At 45.8% G+C, this 16,849-nt stretch overlaps 1 protein-coding gene and 1 long non-coding RNA gene across 4 annotated transcripts in view; one reads left to right on the plus strand and one right to left on the minus strand.

Moving 5' to 3' along the window:
• Positions 1-16,849, minus strand: part of RORA (RAR related orphan receptor A) — a 366,343-nt gene that overhangs the window by 181,806 nt on the left and 167,688 nt on the right. The window lies entirely within an intron of this gene.
• Positions 8,100-15,350, plus strand: LOC310749815. The gene is made up of 3 exons (XR_014541815.1): positions 8,100-8,122; positions 12,143-12,240; positions 14,973-15,350. It is a non-coding gene; the product is annotated as an uncharacterized lncRNA (long non-coding RNA).

The following is a 16,849-nucleotide window of genomic DNA, read 5'->3' on the forward strand; positions in this document are numbered from 1 at the left end:
AAACAAGGACCCCACCACCGTCTCCAAATAAGCTGCCACAGGTGGTGGAGGCAAGCGAGAGAGGCAGGTGTGGACTCAGGGACCAGAAGCCGCGATGAAGACGGTAAGGGCAGAGGGGCAATAATCCGAGAAGCTAGGCAGCCCTCTGGGGCAGCAGCAGTGGGAGTTGGAGCTCTGGCGCGGAACATGGCACAGATGGGGATTTCAAATATTGGTTGCACTCCCTTTTTTCGCACCACAAATTTTTATGCTGCGAATTACGGTATGGAGTCAGAGAATGATGAAGACATTTTTAGCGTTGGTTAGTTCAGGGGTTCAATTTTATTCTCAACCTGATACATGTCAAAGGCAGCTATCCCTAAAAGCTCATAGCTTTAAATACAAAGGAAGTGTCTAGATGTAGTGGGGTGGTGAAGAACCCCATCCTGGTAGACTGTGTGATTTCATTTTCTCATTTTTTCCCAGTATTAAGTTCTGATCTGCACATTTCCACATCAATTTGAAGTACTGCTGCTGCTGCTGCTGTTGCTGCTACTACTACTATTTAAAAATGCTCATGAAAATCCATCAGCATTTTAGGGCACATTTTTCTGAATGCACACATTTTTGCATGCAATTTTCCCCAGTCTTATGCTTTTTTTAAAAAAACACACGTCACTTTCACTAATCTATGCATTTTTATACATGATCACCTCTGATATTCTCATTAGTGTACATGTTGCTTTGCTGGTGAACTGTACTGCAAAATTCAGAGAAGGGTGAACTTGGAAGTTCAGCAGTCCTTCAGCTTCCAAATCATTCTGGGGACTGTGAATTAGGTAAGCTTGCAACAAACATCAAACCAAACAAATTCTGTCTCCCCAATCTCTAATCCAGGGGTCAGCAACCTTTTTCAGCCGTGGACCAGTCCACCATCCCTCAGACCATGTGGTGGGCCAGACTATATTTTGAAAAAATAATAATGAATGAATTCCTATGCCCCACAAATAACCCAGAGATGCATTTTAAATAAAAGGACACATTCTACTCATGTAAAAACATGCTGATTCCTGGACCATCTACGGGCCAGATTTAGAAGGCGATTGGGCCGGATCCGGCCCCCGGGCCTTAGGTTGCCTACACCTGCCCTAATCATTCCCCATGCCTCCACGCTCGCCCAGAGACCAACATTTATGGTTGCCTTTTTCCGGTTTTGAAGATATCATTCGCTAGCTTGGAACGTCGGGCTCAGATTATAAACACCTGGCTGCCTGTATGAACAGCTCCACCTTGGAGGATGTGCTAGAGGCGTGGAAGAAACTTTGCTTTTTAAAAGAAGCTCCTCAAAATTAAATGTTCTGCTGCTTTCAGGCCTCTTGATTGCCCAACTAGGCTCAAACGCTGAACTTTAGAACTGGCAATGCTTACTGGCAAGACGACACCACCAACCATGTGTTAATGCTGATGGATGCACTTCCTTGGTGTGCCAGGAGCCTTTCGCTCGCCTCAAACCTTCCCCCATGCACCCAAGGCGTATGATCATCAGCACTCTCTGGCTTCTTCTGTCATGTCCAATTGCTTAACCAGCACCGCTTCGTAGTCGGGATGCTTTGCTGTGAGACTGCTTCAGCTGATTTAGCACGATGCTCTGCTGTCCACCGACAACTCCCTCCCCGCCCGGATCCTGAGGCTTGGCCAGCCCTCAGAGACCAGGGCCCCTCCAATGTTTTAATAACATTTTGCTCTGCTGGTCTAATTAACTCCGTCACTGTATCTGCAGTCAGATAAAATGCTCATTTCACACCACATTAATTTTTATCAGCTGAACATTAAGCAGCACAAAGCTATCTATGCTTGGTTTAATTTACATACTGACGGAAGCTACAAAGCATTACGGCAACTGACTGCAAAGCAAATCAGTCGAAATGGCACCAAATATGGCAAAGGAAGGAAGGAAGGAAGGATAAAAGAAAGAAAAACAAGGAGTAAGGAATCAACAGATGTTGACGGCTGCAGCACAGCCTATGTCAGACGTTGGGAAACCTACAGCACCTGTTTAGCTAGAGATGGCAGAGAAAGAATAAATACAGGAGTGAGTCCTCTGTCATACCAGCTCCAGCTTACTTAAAACATCTGTGTGTCCCCAGTCTTAAGGCTTGATCTTTCAACTCCAGATTTCTGGCAATTTAGGAAGATTTTCATAGGAAGGAATCCCAAAGGTCATCTATTCCAACCCCCTGCAATGCAGAAATCACTGCTAAAGAATCCCTGACAGATGGCCACCCAAGCTCTGTTTTAAAATCACCAATGACAGTCGGTGCACCACCTTGTGAGGTAGTCAGTTCCACCGTTGAACACTGTTGAACTTTATTACCATCAGAAAGTTTAGTTGGAATCTCCTTTCTCATCATTTGTATCCACTGGTTCAAGTTCTCCCCTCGAAAGCAGCAGAAAATAAGCTTGCTCCATCCTCCAGGTCCAGCCCTTCATTTTGGATGCAAGTTCTTTGCTTCAGAGGGAAGAGTTGTGATTAGATGATCACTGACGCAGGGAGGAGCCTGGTGGTGCTGGACTCTCAGCAGAACCTGATGGAATGACCCAGCCTCCCATCTCTTCCTTGAGAAATCTCCCTGGGCACTATGGCAGGCTCTGCCAACCTATTTCCCTCCATATGTTTTTGGACAGCCATGGGGCTGACAGGAATTGTAGTCTGAAATATCTAGGGGGCACCAGGTACACCATTTCCCTCTTGTGTATTGCACTTTTCCACCATCATGGAACTCCAGGCAGCATATATTCCTGGGCTGTTCTCTTTCCAGGCACTGGGCAGACCCTTTTTGGTTCAGCAAGGGGGCTGCAGCCGGTGTGCTCAGACTATACCTTGGTTATGCTCTAGAGCAGTGGCTCCCCATCTTTCCTTCAGGCTCCTGCCACCTTGGTTCCAAACTTATATAGTGCCCCTACCCTATAAAAAGCGTTATTCAGAATAGCAGTCTGCATAATCCACTAAGGAAGGTAACAACATAATGAAATTTAAAACAGTAATAATTAAATGCAACAAACAATTAATTTGTTCGAAATCCGGCTAAGTTAAAACTATTTAATTTAATTAAGTCAACAGAATGGATGAACTTGATCCAGTGATACTAGTTTTTCAAAGTCTGATGGTCATTTACACCTTCAGTGCCTGCTCCCTGCCTTGCCTCTTAGCACCCTCCTAGGTAATCCCACCCCCTCCGGGGTTTGGGACCACCGACTATGGGAACCACTGTTCCAAAGCAGCAGTCATAACCTGGTGCCCTCAATAGATATTGGATTGCAACTCCCAAACTGGCTGGGACCTCAAAGCCACAGTTCCAGCGAAATATGTCTGCCTTAAGTCTGCTTGGTTTCAGCAGTACTGAAGACTGGGAAAATACAATGTCCCAATTTTAAAAAGCACTGCCTGATGTTCTGACCCCACCACTTCTGCCATGACAACCAAGTCACAGCTGTGTATTTATTGCACAACTAAACTTGGATTAGTTTGGAAGAACCTGGCCTTTGCCTGTATTGCTAAACACCCTCCTCCTCCTTTTTGAGGATTTGCTTTTGCTTCCAGTTCCCTGGCCACTGCTGAACATTCAGCTCTTCCTCTCCGGCACGAGTGTTTTGCTCCACAAAGTGCAAGAGGTCACCAGCACTGCAACTCCCTTGTAAGCAAGAAAGCACAACGAAAGCCTTCAGGGGAGGTTGGAGGAAAGAGCACAGCTGCATTGTTAATATGCAGTGCATAATGACATCCAAAGTGGATCCTGGAATGTTTTAGATTTTCTTCCCTCCAAGAGGGCTGAGAAAGAGATGGTCTTCCACCCTAGCCAAAATGCCTTTTGCTCACTGCCTCTTCCTTCCCACTAAAATAGCTCCTGGTGCTCTCATAGTTAACATGATCGGTGACATTTGGAAATCACATAACCAGCCCCCTTTGCCCACCCCATTGGCTCTCACACTCCCTCGCTCACTCGCTCTAAATTCACTTAAGTCAAGACCCTCACAGGGCATCTTGGTCAAATCCTCCCCAGGCGATCCAGGATGCTATTACTTTCCCCAGAGATTAAGGAGGACAATGATTGGGCTTTTGTTCGCTTCTGAAGAGCCGGACAGGTCTGCTCTTTCATGCCTTCCTTTCTGTGCACCTTGAAATGCAGGTGGGGATGGTGTGTGTGTGTGTTAGGAGGGGAGGAAGAGAAGTGAGACACTTCCAGCTTCAGTGCATCCTCCAAACAGTGCAGAGAGTTCATTATAGAGGCTGAGCAGTCGCTGAGCGTAACTCTATTTGGAAACAAATCAATTTAAAATGTCATATTAATTATTTATGAATGCCGACATCAGCGAGGATTCAACTCAAAAATGCGGCTGTGCGCTGCCCATCGGCGCCTCCCTAATGAATGTGGCAAGGCAATGGCCAGGTGCAATTATTGGCTCATTCCATGAGTCAAGTTCCTTCTCCTCTCTTTGCTCCTAGACATCACCAAGGGCTCCCAAACATCTTTTGGCAACCTACATTTACCCTTATTTAGTAAGTTCAGGTGTGGGGAACCTTTACTCCCTCCTTATCGCTGTCAAGTCCCAGAGCTGTCCCTACCAAACGTTCAAAACTCCCATTGTTCTAGGCACATTTTGCGACAGGGAATTTCATTAGCGTGAGCAGCTTCTAAGCTCTGGGCTCAGTACTCTGCCTAAGGTTTCAGATTAAAACTGCCGAGTGGAAGGAAAGGAGGGACTTTTTCTGCCTCCCCACTTCCAGCTTCTCTCTGAAGACTGGAAAAAAGACCATCTTGAGAATATTAACGGGGTGGGCAGGGGAAGGACTAGACCAGGGGTCTGCAACCTTTAAGACAAAAAGAGCCACTTGGACCCATTTCCGAAGAAAAAAAACCTGGGAGCCGCAAAACCATTGCGACATTTAAAACAAATATATCTCCGGAGTCGTGATCTGACAGCGGGCGGGAAGGTGACGTCGGGACGGTGCGTGACTAACGCACGCACCGCCCCCATGCGACATCACAGCCAGTACAGCACCCACCACAGTGGGGAGTGTCGGGCGCACAATGTGCCTCCTCCCCTCGCTAGTATCCGCCCCGGAGCCGCGGCAAAGGTGTAAAAGAGCCACAAGCGGCTCTGGAGCCGCGGGTTGCAGACCCCTGGACTAGACCATGCAAAAAATGAACATAATATTTTAGCTGCAGTTCATTCATTTTCAGCTTTGTATTCTTGTTATAAAAAAGCGCGCCTAGACATTCTGTTGTTGCACCCATAACCTAGGTTTATGTGCCACTTAGCTCCTAGCTTTCATATCTCAGTTTCGAACACTGGTCTCTACCATAACACTAGAATTCATGAACATCAAAGGACGTTGAATGTTGGAAGATTCAGGACAGACAAAAGAAAGGAGTTCTTCATGCAGCCCATTGTTAAACTATGGAACTTGTTTCCACAGGAGGTAGTGATGGCCACCAACATGGATGGCTTTAAAAGAGTATTGGACAAATTCCTGGAAAGGCTGTTGATGGCTACTAGCCTTGACGACTATGCTCTGGCTCCACAGTCAGAGGCAGAGGCTTCTGGCTGCCTGACACTGGAGACCACAGGAGCGGAGAGAGACTCTTGAGCACATGTCCAGCTTGCTGGTTTTCCACAGGCATCTGGTTGGCCATTGTGAGAACAGGCTGCTGGACTAGATGGCAACTGGCCTGATCCAGCGGACTCTTCTAATGTTTTTATGTTCTTTAGGCAGAGTAAGGCAGGTGCCATGGGGCAGGGGCAGTCCCCCCCCCATTCTCCTTGGGTCCCCTAAGCTACCACACTGCCCTCAGGTATGGTGGAAGATGCTTTCCCATCACTATGGTTACAGTCTGGTTGGAGCCTGCCTTTCCCCTCGCCACCCTTAAATATTGTTCTTGCTTGTGTTCCAGGGTGAAACCCACCAACTTTGAGCTCTGTAAATTCCTCTGCTAGAGATTCACAGGCAATTTCCCCTCTGCCGCATTCCCAGCCTTTTTCTGAGCGCTGGGTTCTTCCGCCAGTCGTGTCGCTTGACTTCTGACTTTTGATGACCAAGATGGAGAGTTGACTGCCAGGCGGCCGTCGGGAAGAAAACATCACATGGTTGCAAGAGAGCAACGATCAGGCTTGACAGGTGGGATGCTGCTCCTGTTCTTCTTCTAGATGCCTTTTTGACAGCAGCAAAATGGTTTCCCTGCTTTCCATCTCCAGCAATATGACAGGGGCTCTGTTTGCAGGAAGAGACAGGCTAAGCTCTTCTCCCCCCACCCTCTCTGCTTTGGTCTACTACAGGCTTCAAATCTTAAACTGGCTGAAGCTCTGAGGAAGGGGGTATGATATGTCCTTGCAGGCTTTTGCAGGGCTGGCAGGTAAAAGTTAGGTCAATGCTGGCAACAACGTAGAGTCCTTCAAAGCCTGTTGGCAGCAGGCTGGTTATGTGGGTACAAGACAGGCTGCGTGGCTCACACAGCTTTGTCCTGCAATAGAAGGGTTGCCTCATTCTGCCAAATGATAAAGCCTGACTTGGGCTTTTGCAATCAGTAACTATTAGCTAGCCCCATATTCACATATATTTGGGGTGCCCTTTCTTCCCTCAAAATTTCAATTATTTTGCTAATTTTGATCCTGGTTTCTGAAAACCTAGATAGCTCATAATAACAAGTCACTGAAAGCAGAACTGAAATTGATGTGCCTCTCAAAATTCTCCTCTGCAAGGATTATTATTATTCTCCAAAATTCTCTGATGAGGCAAATATTTGTTGGATATGTGATATTTAGCATTCACATTGACATCTGATGTGCTTGCAGACGTGGCTGGAATTTGACCTTATATGACAGCTGACATGCAATACACGATTGAATTGATTTTATATTATTCCATCCATTCATTTAAGCAGTCAGGAAACCAACCAATTTCTATTTTTGATTTCCTAACCTCAGCACTGGCATTAAATGTTTGACTTCAAAATCTGAATTGTAAAATGTGTCTAATTTTGGATTTACTTGAAACTGTACTGTTGGCCTAAGAGAAGCCCTGCCTCAAAACAAGAATTCACTTTGTGAAAGTGTTGTGGGGGCGGGGCTTGTTCAAGCAGACGTCAACATCATTAATTCATATGTCAAATCTTAATATAACAAATGCGCCAATATTTGTTTATTATACTTTTATTTTACCATTACTTCAAGGAGCTTAAGGAAGGATATGAGGCTCCCCTTGCAACAACCCTGTGTGGTAGAATAAGATGGTGAGACAATCCCCCCCTCCTGTTACATATTATGGAGAAAAGTTACTTCATTTTACTCCCCTCACAAAAAGTCCTAGGACCCATTTGTAATTTGGGCAGCTTAATCCATTCTGAAGGGCTCTTGTGCCTATAAATTTCATCGACTTTGGCCGAAAGGTAGAAGGAATTATGTCCATTTTTATATTTCCCATTATAGTGAATAGAGAGCACCAGAGCTTCATTTTATACACAGTAGCTGGGAACCTGGAGCACAGATTGAATGAGTGAGAGCACAGAATGACTCAGAAACAGGTCAGAATGCTCAAAAATGGACAAATCCAAGACAAATAATATTTAAATATTAAATATTAACAAATCTTAGCCAAACACTTCTGCTTTCACTTTCTTCAGCTGTATACACACATATATGGATGTACACAAATCCTGTATCTACTCCCCGTTCTAAAATTTAGGTTGCAATCCTATGTATATTTATTTGTGACTAAGCTCCACTGTAGACAGTGGGACTTATGTCTGAGTCACTATGCACAGGATTGTGGTAGATCCCTGGATGATTCTCAACAATGATTTCTGACTTCCACTTGTTTAACAGCAGCAGCAACAGAAGGTCTCTCTCCCTGCCCCGCCCTGCTCCTAAATCAGGGTGGCTCATGGGATGCATTTGGCCAGTGGCTTCTCCCCTTGAGCTGCCATTTTGTACCTGGATCCAATTGGTGGGCCTTGGGGCTCTAGCAAAAAAGAGAGGGAAAGGGAAGGAAGGAAGGAAGGAAGGAAGGAAGGAAGGAAGGAAGGAGGGAGAGAGAGGGGGGAAGGAAGGAAGGAGAAGGAAGGAAGGAAGGAAGGAAGGTAGGTAGGTATTGGAAGTCTGGAGGAAAGGAGGTTCAATCTTAAAGGATGATAACTCGTGTAACTCATGTGGGAAAAACAAATTCAAAAAGGACATCTTGAAAAATGCATCCAAAGGGCACAGCACAAACTATACCGTAAGGCAAGAGGAGCTGTCCTGGGGGACATGTGGGGGGAGGGAGGGGCAGTTTGGAGCACGTGGGACTCAAAAGTTCCTGTGGCACCACCAGCCAGCCTTCCTCTAGGGCAGAGAAGGAAGCCATCATCCCCACCCCCACCCCAACAGCTCATTACAGATTCCTTTTGTATCACAACTTGTTTTAAAACCGTGAAATTAGTTCTGGCAGAGTGTGCAAAGAAACACCCCAGAGATGAGACTGAATGAGTTATGTAAGGTTTCCACACATCCCACATTTAATTGTTAACTCTTCATGAGCTTAAGTTGGAGAATAAATATGCAAATATTTGGGGGTGAGGCAGAGCAGGCAGATCCACATGTTATAGTTGCTACAGGAAACACCAGGGTGCCATCCATCTGAAGTGGCCCAGCTGGCCCAGTATTGCCTACTCTGATTGGCCACAGCTCTCCAGGGTCTCAGGCAGAAAACCATATTCCCCATCACCTTCTTCACTGGAGACACTTCCAGGGATTGAACCCAGGGTCTTCTGCAGGAAAAGCAGGTGCTCTGAGCTTGAACTCTGGGCCTTCCCAACTGGCTTAACATGTTACATAAGAACCGAAGGAGACCCCTGCTGGGTCAGGGCTTATCTAGTCCAGCATCCTGTTCTCACAGTGGCTGACCAGATGCCTGTGGGAAACCTCAAGCAGGACTCGGGCGCAAGGGCACTCCCCTCCTAGGGCTTCCAGAAACTGGCATTCAGAAGCATTGCTGGCTCTGACCATGGAGGCAGAGCATAGTCATTTATAACCTTGCCCTCAGTGACTTTGTCTAGTCCTTCTTTAGTATCTTTTTAAATATCTTGAGCTGATGGTTAACATGGCCTCTTGCAGGAGTGAGTTCCATTGTTCAACTATGTGCTGCATGAAGAAGTCCTTTCTTTTATATGTCTTCAGTCTTCCAACATTCATCTGGGCTGGATGTCCACAAGTTATAGTGCAATATGAGATGGAGAAAACCCTTTCCCTATCCATTTTCTCCATGCTAGGCATAATTTCATAAAGTTTCATCGGGTTACCTCTTACTGGCCTTTTCTATAAAATCTCAAATGCTGCAACCTTTCCTCATAGGCGAGTAACTCCGTCCCCTAAAATCACTTGGTTGCCCTTTACGGAACCTTTTCCAACTCATCATTTTTGAGGTGAGGTGAGCAGAAAGGCTACGACTTGTCTAAAAAGAATTGCATTGACTAGTGATCGAATTTAAATAACTAAGCAAATGATGACTCAACTAATACTCATTAACCAACTAAGATTTGTTGTATCAGGTGACAGCCAAAGTCATAGTTGTTTATTATCTGATCTTCATCGTCCACGGGGCCTTCCCCCTGATCTTTGTCCCAGCTCAGTGGCAAAACATCTACCTTGCATGGAAAAAGTTTAATTCCTGGCATTTCGAGGTAAGGCTGGAATGTCCCCTGCCTAAAATCCTGGACAACTGCTCCCAGTCTGTGTGGGGAATACTGGGCTAGATGGACCAATGGTCTGACTCATTGTGAGGCTGTTTTCTATGTTCTAGACTCTTGATCACAATCTGGAGTCAGAGACATTGTGCATCCTCATAGGGTTCTTTCCCCTATGGTTCTTTCCCTCTAGTTGATCTGTGGCAGGAATGGGGCGATCTATGCCCCACTGAAATGTTTCAGGATTCTAACTGCCATAAACCCCAATGAGGGATCAAGGGAGTTGGAGTCCAACAGCTTTTGGGGAAAAACAGGTTCCCCATCACTGATGTACTGGAAATCTGGAAAAGAAACAGCTGCCTTATACTGGGACAGCCGATTTGTGCACCACATGGTCCACTTTGCTCTGACTGGCAACAGTTCTCCAGGGTCTCAGACAAATAGGGATGCCTTATCCTCACCTGCTGTTTGAGTCTTCTAGCTGGATAAAACCTGAGACCTGCATGCAAAGCAGATGTTCCCCACTTAGCTATGGTCCTGCTGTCTACTTTCTACTTATGGCAAATGCTGGAAATCCTCAAATCACCTTCCCAAATGTACTACTCACTGTGACCCCTTCTGTCTCCCCATTTCCCCTTTTCAATCACAGCCATGATGCAGCATCTGACATCAGCTAAAGCAATGCACAGATGCGACTGGTTCTGTGGAAGAGGCCTTTGCTGTTGGGTGCGCTGCCCGCTGCCCCCGCCCTAAGTTTGAAAGTGATTCACACACAGAGGGTTAGCCCAACCCAATGGGATAATCTGTTCCATGGGTGTGCCATGGGCCTGGGAATAATGATGCACCATCTTCCCAAATAATGTTAAATACGTTACAAGAGTTGAATGCCTCCTCCTCTCTCTGCTGGAGAGGGTTGCAGGCACTCACCCAGGGTCTGTGGTCCTTTGGAGAATTTACACCTTCAGTCTACAAAGAGGGAGTCCAGATCTAGCAGCATGGCCATTTGAAGAGGGGCTTGTATCCTGCAGCAGTGCAACCCTGAAGTCCAAGGCATCTCTTCCTGTCAGCCCTTCAGCCAACCTGCCCAACATGGATCCCAGACCTTCTTATTCCCAGCAACCCTTGCTCAAAACTCTCTTCCTATGCCTCACCCCCAGTTACCCTGGCAACCTCCCAAACCCCCAGTCTCTGTTCACATCTCAGTGTAAGGGGGATGTTATCTTGCATTGCCAATGGCCCTTGATGGTCCTATATTATTTCTTAATGGCCCCAGCTTGGCCAGGACGTTTTTGCATAGGTTACCCCAGGAATTTCTCAGCAGCTTGTATTTCTTCCTTCACATCCTCAATCATCAAAACCCTAGCATTTATTAATTTCTTGGTTTTTGCCATGCCCCCCCACCCAGCCCATCTATAACAATACTTAACTGAAACAAACTCTTTAGCCGGTCTGGAAAGAAAGTTTCTGTTGATGGGGGAAGGGAAAGGGCATTTAATTTCTAAAGCATAAGCATAAGAGTTAAGCATTTGGTCTGGATCACAGAACCAAGAGTACTGGCAACCTTCAAGATGCTGAGAGAAATCTTGGGGAGCATGTCTCAGATTGAATGCTCCTTCACTCGTTGGCATAGCGTGGGGGCACCGTAGCCCCGGGCACGTTTTTGAGGGGTGCAACCAGGCATCCCCTTCATTAAGGGAATCTGCGCCTGGGCCCAGGCTTTGGGGTGGTAGCGGCAGAAGCAGCTCCTTCTCCTTAGGGCCACCCTTGGGCCGGCCAAGAGGTAGGGGGAGGGCGCAGCTCCCAACTGGCCACAGCTCCTCTGCTGGGTCAGGCCTGACCTGGGGATGGAAGTGGCGGGGAGGAGAAGGAGCAATGGCTGTTTTGGTGTCCCTCTCCTCTGTTGGGATCTGGCACATGAGTGTGCCCCCCCACGTGCCCTGCTCACCCCTGGTGCACACACTCAATGCCCCGGGTGGCGATAAGAGACGCTACAGCCCTGCCTTCATTGGCACCTTGGAAACGGAAGCAAAAGGCAGAGCCTTTGCAACTTTCAGGGGAACGTCTTTTAAAATTTTCTGTTTATACCAGGGATAGAGGAGAATTCTGTGCAGTCCACACCTTTAAAGCGAAATGATCAGGGTTACAGTTGCCAGACTTATACAGTGACAGAAATGCAGTCAACAATCAGATTGCACACCTATCCAAATTGTGTGGTGTTATTTTGCTTCAGTGCATATTTTAGGGGGGAATGCCTGGGGAAAAGCAGACAAAACTTCTTGTTTTAGAAGAAAAACACGTACAAAATGCCTATTTTTAATCTGTGTGGCTTTATTGTTGCTTGTTTTTTTAAAAAAAATTGTTTTTATTAAAGATTTTCTTGTGCTACAAAACAAACAAATAAACAGGGAAAAGTACATCTATTGTCTCCGCTTTCAATTGTCTTCCAGGTACTGTCTTCCATGTGCAAAGATACAAGATGTGAAAGAGAAGTTGCCAAGTCTTATAAATCCCACTGACTACTACCCCCTCCTTCTGATTCATTTGGGTACAAATAATACTACAGGGACGCGGGTGGCGCTGTGGGTAAAACCTCAGCGCCTAGGACTTGCCGATCGCATGGTCGGCGGTTCGAATCCCCGCGGCGGGGTGAGCTCCCATCGTTCGGTCCCAGCTCCTGCCCACCTAGCAGTTCAAAAGCACCCTTAAGTGCAAGTAGATAAATAGGTACCGCTTTATAGCGGGAAGGTAAACGGCGTTTCCGTGTGCTGCTCTGTTGCCGGTTCGCCAGAGCAGCTTCGTCACGCTGGCCACGTGACCCGGAAGTATCTGCGGACAGCGCTGGCTCCCGGCCTCTAGAATGAGATGAGCGCACAACCCTAGAGTCTGTCAAGACTGGCCCGTACGGGCAGGGGTACCTTTACCTTTACCTTTAATACTGCCATTCAACCTATAGCAAGGAACTATGAGACCCTGGGCAGGAAGTTGAAGAGACTTTCTGTTGAAGGTTGTGGCCCAAGAAGAGATAAGAAAATATTGGAGGTATTAGATGAAGGCATTGAGAGGATGCTCACCAAATTTGCAGATGACACTAAACTGGGATGGGTAGCTAATGCCATAGAAGACATAATTAGAACCTTAGCAGATTGGAGAACTGGGTGCAAGCTTACAAAATGAAGTTAACAGTGTGATGCAGCAGCAAAAAAAGCTAATGCTATTCTAGGCTGCATCAACAGAAGTAGTGTGTCCAGATCAAGGGAAGTAATAGTACTTGGTAATAGTATTGCCTCGGTCAGACCACACCTGGAACACTGTGTCCAGTTTTGGGCTCCACAATTTAGGAAGGATGTTGACAAGCTGGATTGTGTGCAGAAGAGGGCAACCAAGATGATCAAGGGTCTAGAAGCCAAGTCTTATGGGGAATGGTTGAAAGAGCTGGGTATGTTTAGCCTGGAAAAGAGGAGACTAAGAAGAGATATCTTAAGCGCCATCTTCAGATATTTCAAGGGCTCTCACATGGAAGATGGAGCATGCTTGTTTTCTCCTGCTCGGGAGGGTAGGACTTAAACCAATGGCTTCACGTTACAAGAAAGGAGATTCCAACTAAACATCAGGAACAACTTTCTCATAGTAAGAGCTGTTCATGAACGGTCTCCCTTGGGAGGTTGTGGATTCTCCTTCCATGGAGGTTTTTAAGCAGAGTTTGGATGGCCACCTGTCATGGATGCTCCTGGGGGTCCCTGCCAATTCTATGATTCTATGAATTCATAGTCTTTTTCACAGCTTGTTTACATTTAGTGAGAGACACATTTCTCATAGACATATTGTGGTTGGGGGAGGGAGATGGCCGTATTGTTCTTTTGTTCTGTTGCGTAGTGTTAGTGTAGGGATTTGTGTCAGCATCACATGGGTAGGTCTTTTGTTTATATAGTTATTTATTTTTACTGGCAATGTGAGAGATTAGGGGGTCTAGATCTTGGTTGGTTGTGTTCAGCTGAATGGAAGTTCGGCTTGTTTGTTATGTTTTTATTGAGGGAGGGGAGATGTGTCTGGGAGAAGAGGAGCTGAGAAGAGCAGGGGCCCCAGTCACAGTGGTTTTAGGGTAGAGGGAGGCATGAATCGAGAGGGGGGCCGAGCCAGGTAAGGGCCACATGGTACAGACAGTTAGTGACTATGTCATGCGCCAGCTCCAACCTGGGCAGTTGCGGCTGTGCCATCAGCCAGCTCTCGGGTCTAAGGCTGCTTTTGCTGAATCCAAGGTCAGCTCTGAATAAAACCTCCCTCATCTAAGTGCCTCCACATCTGTGGAATTATTTCCCCAGGGAGGCTTAGCTGGCACCTTCATTGCACATCTTTATGCTCCAGACAAAAACATTCCTCTTCTCCCAGGCTTTGGCTAGTTAAACAATCGATGGCCTGTGATCCTTAGATTGATTGATTGATTGATTTTATTATCAGGGCTTTATTTCAACCGGGAGTTCTGGCACCTCTCAGGTGGGTGCCATTGCCATCATAAGAGAACAAGAGAGACATTCATGGTGAATTCCAGAACTTCTTTTTCTAGAAAAATAGCACTGATTGTTGTTGTTGTTATTATTTAGAGGAAAGTGCGTATGAAAACATGTCCCATTTTAATATGGTTTTTTTTCTGTCTTCCAGTTTTGATAGCAAGAGCAGAAAAGGGGACAAAAGAGTTATATTTGTGTATTGTATCTTGCAGATGTTGTCTTGGTTGATTACCATGATTAAGTTGTTGCAACTTTTGTGGGTGATTTTGTTTTATTGCATGCTGGTATTTTGTAATTGTCTTATAATATTACATGCAAAATGGATTCTTGGATTTTGTCAAGTTGTTGTTGGCCATGTTAATTGTTAAAGGATGGCCAGGTGGTTTTTCTTGAATAGCCTTCATCTGTATGAGTTGCAAACCACCTGGAGTATTGTAATGTAAAAAGGTGGTATACTAGTGAAAAAGGAAATGAAATGAGTTTAATGCACACACAAACTGAATGGAAATAGGGTCATCTGTTCTATCTCTAGTTTATACAAGTCTTCTATTTATGCAAGCTTGGGAGAGCGGCACATTTATGACAAGAGCATGAATGATTAACTAGGAACACCTTATTTGCACCAAAGTACCCCCAAGGTAAAGCCATATTAAAACCTTAACTCAAAACAGTTACACCCAACACTAGCATATAAAACAAAATCCATCTCATTTACTGTGTGTTCAGTTTGGAAGCTGCCACATTTGAAATCCTTTATTTGTATTGCAGGGAGCAGAAAGGCATTACCATTTATGATGACCTTCCCTCCTCCTGGACTACTGTTTTCAGAAGCCTACAGAGGGGACCCATGATTTGGATAAAACTGGACAGTGTCTGGTGTGGAGCATGTGAATTTCATTGACCTGTATCCCCATAATTCTAGCACTGAGGTTATCTTCATATTTCTTCTAGAGTCCAGATGAAAGGGCCACAACTAAGTGGAGTTTGTCTGCCCAGTATTTATTTCAGTCTCTTTTCTAAAGCGTTTCATTGGATTTCTAAACTCTCAGCTGCACTAGATGGAAAAAGACCTCACCTAATCAGTGACAATTCTGTGAAAATTCTGATGATTCAAAAGGCATTTTCTGCTTAGGACTGACTGTTCTTTCTTTCTGCTGGCTGAGTTATAGGCAATAAAATATACCTTTGCAGAAGGAAACGCCCTGTAGTGTTACATAAGTCCTGAAAATGCATTGCAGTGTTTTGTTTTCACCCAACCAACCAAACAAAAAGACTGATCTTCAAGATCCGACTCTAGAGAATTCTGAAGTAAACTGGTAAGATCACTGCAGAGAAAGTTACAAGAAGCCATTGCAAAACTCTTCACAGCTTAAAGTATTTCTGAACCCAGCTGGAATGGCGGGGCTTTGCGATAGCTGCAGTACAGGCTCCAAAATCTCCACCCCTCCTTAACGGAGCAACCTGGGAGACCATCCATGCCAAGATGTAAAAATGAAACACACACAAAGCACAACATTGGGCTTGCGTCTGCTTTGCAGATGCTTCAAAGGCCTAATAGCATAAAGATGTTCACACAAGCTGACCTCAAACGCCCTTCCTTAAAGAAGTCAGCAGAAGAGCCATCTCTCTCCCTCTCTCTAATCTCAGGTGTGTTGCTTAGCACTCCACAAGGGCTGACAAATCCCACAAATCTTTCCTTCTCTGTGCATGTAACAAACAGCCCTGGTGACATGAGATCAACTTGCTACAGCCAACCAGTGACTCTCATGCCTGACGGCTCGCAAGACAGCTGCAACATAGGACTGCTTCTCTTTGATGCTATAAACTTAGCCCCCTCCCCCTTTTTTGGTCAGGGGAGAAAAAGCAAAGCTTTGTCTCCACCAGAGGCATGACTATGGCCATGATGCCTCGGAGTGGGGTAGATCTGGGGTGCCACTAATAGGGGCAGACTAAGGTTATCTTGTGCAAGCCTCACCCAAAAAATGAATTTTTCAGCTCCTTTCCATTTCAGTGGGATCTGGATTGTGGATTGAAGAGGGGCTACCAATTGAACATGGCAGCCTAGGAAGCTGCCTTAGACTGGGCCAGATACTTGGGTCTATCTAGCCCCAGATTGTCCACACTGGCAGCCAGCAGTTTTCCAGGATTTCACACAGACCTGCCTGGAAATGTTAGGGATTGATCCTGAGACCTTCTGTATGAAGAGCAGTGGCTTGGCCACTGAGCCACAGTCCTTCTCCTTATTTGGATCTCACTCCACCCAGAAACAAAACATCTTGAGATACCTCACACTGGCCTTCTCCTCCACACCCAACACCAGCTTCTTCTGGCCCTGCATCCAGTCTCCTGTAGTGTGTTGGCCTCCATGTCCTCATCCCCTCAACATTTCTCCGATGAAAATAGAGACATTCTATTCCTTGCTGTTATTATTATGTTATACCCCACCCATCTGACTGGGTTGCCCCACCCACTCTGGGCGGCTTCTAACATATATAAAGACATAATAAAATATTAAACATTAAAAAAAACACTTCCCTATACAGGGTTGCCTTCAGATGTCTTCTAAAGATTTTATAGTTACTTATCTTCTTGGTTCAGAGGTCACAGAACTCCATACCCTCCAACATTTCTCCAATAAAAATAGGGACG

This window comes from Podarcis filfolensis (assembly GCF_964270895.1).
Source record: "Podarcis filfolensis genome assembly, chromosome: 14".
In the NCBI taxonomy this organism is placed as follows: Eukaryota; Metazoa; Chordata; class Lepidosauria; order Squamata; family Lacertidae; genus Podarcis; species Podarcis filfolensis.